Genomic DNA, 8,079 nt, shown 5'->3' on the forward strand with positions numbered 1-8,079 from the left:
TTATTTTTCTGCCCAGGCCTGCGCACCTGTGAGTCACAGGCGTGCAGGCCAGGTGAGTGGAAAGTCTCTGTGCAGTTCCGGGACAGGTGATGCTGCAGCTCCAATCCTCGTGTATCATCCCTCTCCTGTGGAGTAGCTCTGGATTCTCCCTGGTCCCTCAGCAGAATAATGTGGATGGAGGGAAGGAGCAGGGGAAGTGCTGACAGAGGCCTACTCAGCTTCAGGTAGTGCACCCCCAACCTTCTTTCACTCCTCTACACCTCTCTGTCACCCCTCGTAACCTCTCTGTAACCCCTGGACACCCCTCTGTCACCCCACTACACCCCTCTATGCACCTCTGTCACCCATATACACCCCTCTACACCCCTGTCTCCCATGTACACCCCTCTGTCACTGTGTGGAGTAATGCAGGAGGCATTGTGTGTGCTTGTGGGGGGGGGGGCTGAAGGCATTTGAGTGAGGCTGGAAGCATTGGGGGAGATTTATCATAACCTGTGCAAAGGAAAAGTTGCCCAATTGCCCATAGCAACCAATCAGATTTCTTATTTCATTTTGCAAAGGCGACTGGGCCACTTTTCCTCTGTACAGGATTTGATAAATTTTCCCCCTTGTGCATTGTGGGAAAGCTGGTGGTATTATGTTTGGAGGAGGCTGGAGTCATTTGTAGGAAAAAGGGGTGAATAATGCTGGAAAAGTGCAGAGTCTAATACTAATATGTTTGTTATGCAGGTTCTACCCAAGAGATTTGGCTGGAATAGATGTCCTGTGCCAGATTGGGAAGAAAAAAAAGAGAATGACTCTGAATGTTCGGCAAGGGTATTTTTTTCCCAAGGGGTGCCCCAAGCCAAAATGGGGGGGGGGCACAATTTTCTGCTCTCACCTCAAGAGCAAAAAGAGCTAGCTACAGCTCTGTCTGTAATGCACATCATGTAACAATCTTTAGCACTTATCTGATTGCTGTTATTTTCTGTTCTCGCCTCAGAAGCAAAAAGAGCTAGCTACAGCTCTGTCTGTAATGCACATCACGTAACAATGTTTAGCACTTATCTGATTGCTGTTAAGAGCTGATAAGAGCCTTGTAGTTTGCATATTTTGTTTAACCCCTTAAGGACCGGGGGTTTTTCCGTTTTTGCATTTTCGTTTTTTGCTCCTTGCCTTTAAAAATCATAACTCTTTCAATTTTGCACCTAAAAATCCATATGATGGCTTATTTTTTGCGCCACCAATTCTACTTTGTAATGACAGCAGTCATTTTGCCCAAAAATCTATGGTGAAACGGGAAAAAAAATCATTGTGCGACAAAATTGAAAAAAAAACGCCGTTTTGTAATTTTTGGGGGCTTCCGTTTCTACGTAGTACATTTTTCGGTAAAAATGACACCTTATCTTTATTCTGTAGGTCCATACGATTAAAATGATACCCTACTTATATAGGTTTGATTTTGTCGGACTTCTGGAAAAAATCATAACTACATGCAGGAAAATTAATACGTTTAAAATTGTCATCTTCTGACCCCTATAACTTTTTTATTTTTCTATGTATGGGGCGGTATGAGGGCTCATTTTTTGCGCCATAACGGTACCATTTGCATTGATAGGACTTATTGATCGCTTTTTATAAATTTTTAAATGATATAAAAAGTGACCAAAAATGCACTATTTTGGACTTTGGAATTTTTTTGAGCGCACGCCATTGACCGAGCGGTTTAATTAATGATATATTTTTATAATTCGGACATTTCCGCATGCGGTGATACCATGTATGTTTATTTTTATTTACACTGTGTTTTTTTTTATGGGAAAAGGGGGGTGATTCAAACTTTTAATAGGGGAGGAGTTAAATGATCTTTATTCACTTTTTTTTTCCACTTTTTTTTGCAGTGTTATAGGTCCCATAGGGACCTATAACACTGCACACACTGATCTTCATCATTGATCACTGGTTTCTCATAGGAAACCAGTGATCGACGATTCTGCCACATGACTGCTCATGCCTGGATCTCATGCACTGAGCAGTCATTCGGCGATCGGACAGCGAGGAGGCAGGTAGGGGCCCTCCCGCTGTCCTGTAAGCTGTTCGGGATGCCGCGATTTCGCCACGGTTATCCCAAACAGCCCATTGAGTTAACCGGCAGCTTTCACTTTCGGTTTTAGCCGCGCGGCTCAGCTCTAAGCGCGCGGCTAAAGGGTTAATAGCGTGTGGCGCCGTGATCGGCGCTGCGCGCTATTAGCGGCGGGTCCCGGCTTCACTATGACGCCGGGCCCGCCGTGATATGATGCAGGGTTACCGTGTAAACCCGCGTTATATCAGGAGAGCAGGACCAAGGACGTACCGGTACGTCCTTGGTCCTTAAGGGGTTAAAGACGTTTTATAATATATGTAGAGTGACTTGTACATTTTTAAATAATATTTAATATAATTTAAATAAATAATTGCTACACATAAAATCCAGGCAAGAAGTCCAGAATGGAAGGTAACTCTCGTCACCACATTCTCATGGCATGAAGGACATTTCCAAAAGAATCTGCATGTCATACTGAAAAACAGTATTATTTCACTAACCCAGCACACACCCTATGCGTGTTACAGCAAGACAATGTGTTTTAAACCCCTATTAAGGCTCTCTGTATGTCAGAAATCACTGTTTTTAATAGCGATTTGCCGCGAATAAATTCGGATCGAACCCACATTTTTTCGGAAAATTCTGCGGATCTGACGAATTGAATTTTCTAAAATTCGCTCATCTCTAGCGTTTTTCACAAAGAATCACTACAAATATCAATTTACAAATATTAAAAAGTAGAATATGTCAGAAAAATTTACATCAGAAATAGTACAATAGGTAAATCCAAGGTACCCAAGAGTTGATAATGTATAAAGTGACACAGGTCGGATTACATTTTTTTTAGCTATATCTTTAAGGCCAAAAGAGGTTGTGTCCCTAAAGTGGCAAATTTCACATAATTAAAGGGCAATTTCACTGAGTATTTTATTGTACTGTTATTAAAGTCTGTGGCTTAGAAATAAGAAAAAACATAGTATTTTACATATATTCAAATTTAAAGAAGCACTAAAGCTTCTTGCTTATATAGTACAGTGTAGACTATTAATAGAGAATAATGCAGAGGTTCTTGTGCCATTCTGCTTAGCTGTTTTCACTTATGTGGCATGCATATGTTTTCAGCCATCTTGATTCCTATTTTCTCACTAATATAGACTCATAATGCTTTCTACATTTCTCGTGATGTTTCTGGATTTGCAGAGAGAGAGAATGCAGCTCAGTTAGTCAGACAAAACAAAGTAGGCTGCTGGAGTTCAAGAAGGTAAACTCATTATCTAATGATAACTGGGCTGATTCAGTTTGCATTATATGCTGTTTTAATTCATTTTTTATTCAAATTGTGTTTTTCGAGATGATGATGTAATTCTGTAGTTCACAGGAAGTCAGATGAACCAAGACAGATTCAACTCTGAGATACACAAACCCATGTAATTTTCTGGTGGTAAGGTAAACAAAATGCTGGTCACATGAATCAGCCACAGTTGGCACTGTAGGGATAGCAGTGGTGAGTTTGCACTATCCCTATAACAAGTTTTTTTTAAAGTAGAAACTTTATATTAATATAAATTTAAATTTGTTAGTGTCATTATATTGTATATAAGCTTAAAAGTATTCTTTTAAACTTATGTAACCATAGTAAACTAGTTAGGTACTTCCTACTGAAGCAATAGAAACACTTGTAATATGATGGTTATATGTGGTTTAATTGGATAAAGGGGTTCTCCAGTGCTTAAACATCTTATCCCCTATCCAAATGATAGGGGATAAGATGCCTGATCGCGAGAGTCCTGCCGTTGGGGACCCCCGTGATCTTGCATGCGGCACCCCGTTTGTAATCAGTCCCCGGGGTGCCGTGTGCAAGATCACGGGGGTCCCCAGCGGCGGGACTCCCGCGATCAGGCATCTTATCCCCTATCCTTTGGATGGGGGATAAGATGTCTAAGCACCGGAGAACCCCTTTAATGTGGGCATAACAATAATATTTACCTGTCCATTCAACATTATTATATCTAGTCACATGAATTAAAGTATAAAAATATTTATCACGGTATAATCGGAATACAAGAAGTACTCACTTGTGTACACAGATATTTGTGAACTGTTTCCCGTGATGTTATTTTCACCAACGACAGCAGTGATCAGCAATATGTAATAATTCCCTGGTATCAGGCCTTCGATTGTATCAGAAGTTGTAGTCACGGTTTTAATAAATGTTGGTTCTCCCACAATCTGGATTTCATAAGAACTTGTATTTCCTTCTGGTTTCTCCCAGCTCAGAGATATAGAGGTGGTGGTGATGATACCTGTCGTCAGGTTTTGCACTACTTCCGGCTCTAACATGATGTAAGAAAAGAGGATACGACTTCTGTTATTTATTCATATATGAATTATTCTGGTCATAAAACATTGCAGTTTGACACCTAATCTGTCTAATTTTTCTAAACTGTCTTTATTGTCAAAAGTAACTAATCACAGTACAGTTTTTTTGTTCTACAAACTTCTCTGGTAAAATGAAAGCTGAACTGTGATTGGTTGCTGTAAGAAAAAAAGATAATTTATCTTTAGACAAATTTCATTTCTTTACATGTTTAAGTTTAATGAATTTCTATAGCCATAAAACTTCTGGCTATGTATTTTTTTTTATATATGAACTAATGGCCTATATTTTTTCTTTTATTATTAGCTATAGACAGTAATTTTGCTGATGTTTTAGGCCCACAAATATGGAGTTTACACACCTCCAAGTATAAATTTAAAAAATGTATTAAAAAATTTATACTTGGAGGTGTGTAAACTCCATATTTTAAAGCACCTTGAACATTTTCCAGGCAGCATTAAGGTTGTACCTGTGAGGCCATGCACCTATATCAGCCAACTTGGGTGGGGCTTGTAGCCTCTCTCCCTCCTCCCATTGTATGTGTGCTCAGCCAGGCTGCATGTCGGCCTAGTGCTGCTGTAATTGCCCACTGGCCCCTGGTTTTTGCTTTTCACGCACAGGTAGGTTAGCGTTAGGTCCCGTGCCATTTGAGAAACCTTGGCGTTGGTGTGCGGGCTCTGGTGTGTCCTTCATATAAGGATACACTGGCGAATGTCTCAATTTTAACATCAGTGTTGAGGGATAGCCAATGTCATTGTATACATCTACCACAGTAGTGCACCTAAATATCTGTATTGTATTATTCTAATTGTTACACATCCACACCTTTTATCTGGTGTAGGATTATATTGTGGCACTTGTAGTCCACTGCAGGCATCCTCCATTGTATGCATTTTTATGCTGGGGATCGCCCCTAGCAATGGACTACAAGGGCAGGATCTGCTCCCCCAGTATAAATGCACAACTGCATTTGGGGTTGAGCACCTCCAGCCACGTTTTTTGTTGTTGTTTAAATTGCGTGCAGACTATTATTAGAGAATGATGTGCAAATGAAAATAAACATATGAGGTATCACTGCGTGTGTAAATGTCCGAACTATAAAAATATATCATTAATTAAACCGCACGGTCAATGGCGTACGTGCAAAAAAACTTCAAAAGTCCAAAATAGCGTATTTTTGGTCACTTTTTATATCATAAAAAATGAATAAAAAGTGATCAAAGAGTCCGATCAATGCAAAAATGAAACCGATAAAAACTTCAGAACATGGCGCAAAAAATGAGTCCTCATACCGGCCAGTACGCGGAAAAAAAAATATAGGGGTCAGAAGATGACAATTTTAAACATACACATTTTCCTGCATGTAGTTATGATTTTTTTCAGAAGTGCGACAAAATCAAACCTATCTAAGTAGGGTAACATTTTAACCGTATGGAACTACAGAATAATGATAAGATGTAATTTTTCAGAAAAATGCACTGGTAGAAACAGAAGCCCCCAAAAGTCTAAAAATTAAATTTTTGTCCTTCAATTTTATCACACAATGATTTTTTTTTCCTTTTCATTGTGGATTTTTTGGTAAAATGACTAATGTGACAGCAAAGTAGAATTGGTGGCGCAAAAGCGCAAAAAAAAGCCCTCAAATGGAATTTTATGTGCAAAATTGAAAGCGTTATAATTTTTAGAAGATGATGAGGAAAAAATGAAAAAACAAAAACGCTGAGTCCTTAAGGGGTTAAGAATGAATTTCTATAGTTATAAAAGTTCTGGCAATGCATTTTTATGTATGAACTAAAGGCCAATATTTTTTCTTTTATTTTTAGCTATAGAGGATTATTTTGCTGAAATTTTAGGCCCACAAAGGGGCATAAAAACTCTGGGGTGATTTTTGACACTGTAGGAATAGTGTTGGTTTATTATCCCCGTCACCCTGTAAGCATTTTTTTTTTTACTAAGCAGAAACTAAACATTAATATATGATTATTTGTCATAAGCATATGTCATACTTTGTTATATTAGTGGAGTATATAAATTAAAAGTATTCTTTTAAACTTATGTAACCATAGTAAACTAGTTGGGTACTTCCTACTGAAGCAATAGAAAAACTTTTAATAGAATGTTTATATGTGGTTCATGTGGGCATAAGAATAAAATTTACCTGGCCATTCGACAATTATTATGTCTAGTAGTATAAATTAAAATGTAAAAATATTTATCATGGTAAAATTGGAATACAAGAAATACTCACTTGTGTACACAGATATTTGTGAACTGTTTCCTGTGATGTTATTTTCACCAACAGCAGAAGTGACCAGCAATATGTAATAATTCCCAGGTATCAGGCCTTCGATTATATCAGAAGTTGTAGTCACGGTTTTAATAAATGTTGGTTCTCCCGCAATCTGGATTTCATAAGAACTTGTATTTCCTTCTGGTTTCTCCCAGCTCAGAGATATAGAGGTGGTGGTAATTATACCTGATGTCAGATTCTTCACTATTTCCGGCTCTAAAATGATGTAAGAAAAGAGGATACGACTTCTGTTATTTCTTCATATATGAATTATTCTGGTCATAAACATTGCAGTTTAACGCCTAATCTGTCTCATTTATCTAAACTGTCTTTATTGTCAAAAGTAACTAATTACAGTACAGTTTTATTTCTACAAACAACTCTGGTAAAATGAAAGCTGAATTGTGATTGGCTGCTGTAAGAAACATAGACAGTTTTTCTTTAGACACTTTTCTTCCTCTCATGTTTAAGAATTTATTCCTATAGTCATAAAAGTTCTGGCCATACATTTTAATGTGTGAACTAAAGGCCAATATTTTTTCTTTCATTTTTACTATAAAGGATAATTTTGCTGATGTTTTAGGCCCACAAAGGGGCATAATAACTCTTTGTGCCCATAGCCTAAGAGTGTATTAACCCCTTAAGGACTCAGGGTTTTTCCGTCTTTGCACTTTAGTTTTTTCCTCCTTACCTTTTAAAAATCATAACCCTTTCAATTTTCCACCTAAAAATCCATATTATGGCTTATTTTTTGCGTCGTTAATTCTACTTTGCAGTGACATTAGTCATTTTACGCAAAAATGCACGGCAAAACGAAAAAAAAAATCATTGTGCGACAAAATCGAAAAAAAAACGCCATTTTGTAACTTTTGGGGGCTTCCGTTTCTACGCAGTGCATATTTCGGTAAAAATGACACCTTATCATTATTCTGTAGGTCCATACGGTTAAAATGATACCCTACTTATATAGGTTTGATTTTGTCGCACTTCTGGAAAAAATCCTAACTACATGCAGGAAAATGTATACGTTTAAAAATGTCATCTTCTGACCCCTATAACTTTTTTTTTCCACGTACAGGGCGGTATGAGGACTCATTTTTTGCGCCGTGATCTGAAGTTTTTATCGGTATGATTTTTGTTTTGATCGGACTTTTTGATCTCTTTTTATTCATTTTTTTAATGGTATAAAAAGTGACCAAAATACGCTTTTTTGGACTTTGGAATTTTTTTGCGCGTACGCCATTGCCCGTGCGGTTTAATTAATGATATATTTTTATAGTTCGGACATTTACGCACGCGGTGATAACACATATGTTTAATTATTTATTTTTTACACTGCTTTATTTTTTT

General features: G+C 37.8%; 1 protein-coding gene across 1 annotated transcript in view; it reads right to left on the bottom strand.

The window, feature by feature from the left end:
• Positions 1-4,278, bottom strand: part of LOC130361878 (receptor-type tyrosine-protein phosphatase beta-like) — a 150,638-nt gene extending 146,360 nt beyond the window's left edge. The window contains exon 1 of the mRNA XM_056565503.1: positions 4,138-4,278. The gene's annotated coding sequence lies outside the window, so the exon portion shown is untranslated. The remainder of the gene's footprint in view (positions 1-4,137) is intronic.
• Positions 4,279-8,079: the final 3,801 nt, after the last annotated feature.

This window comes from Hyla sarda, chromosome 3, assembly GCF_029499605.1.
Source record: "Hyla sarda isolate aHylSar1 chromosome 3, aHylSar1.hap1, whole genome shotgun sequence".
Lineage (NCBI taxonomy): Eukaryota > Metazoa > Chordata > Amphibia > Anura > Hylidae > Hyla > Hyla sarda.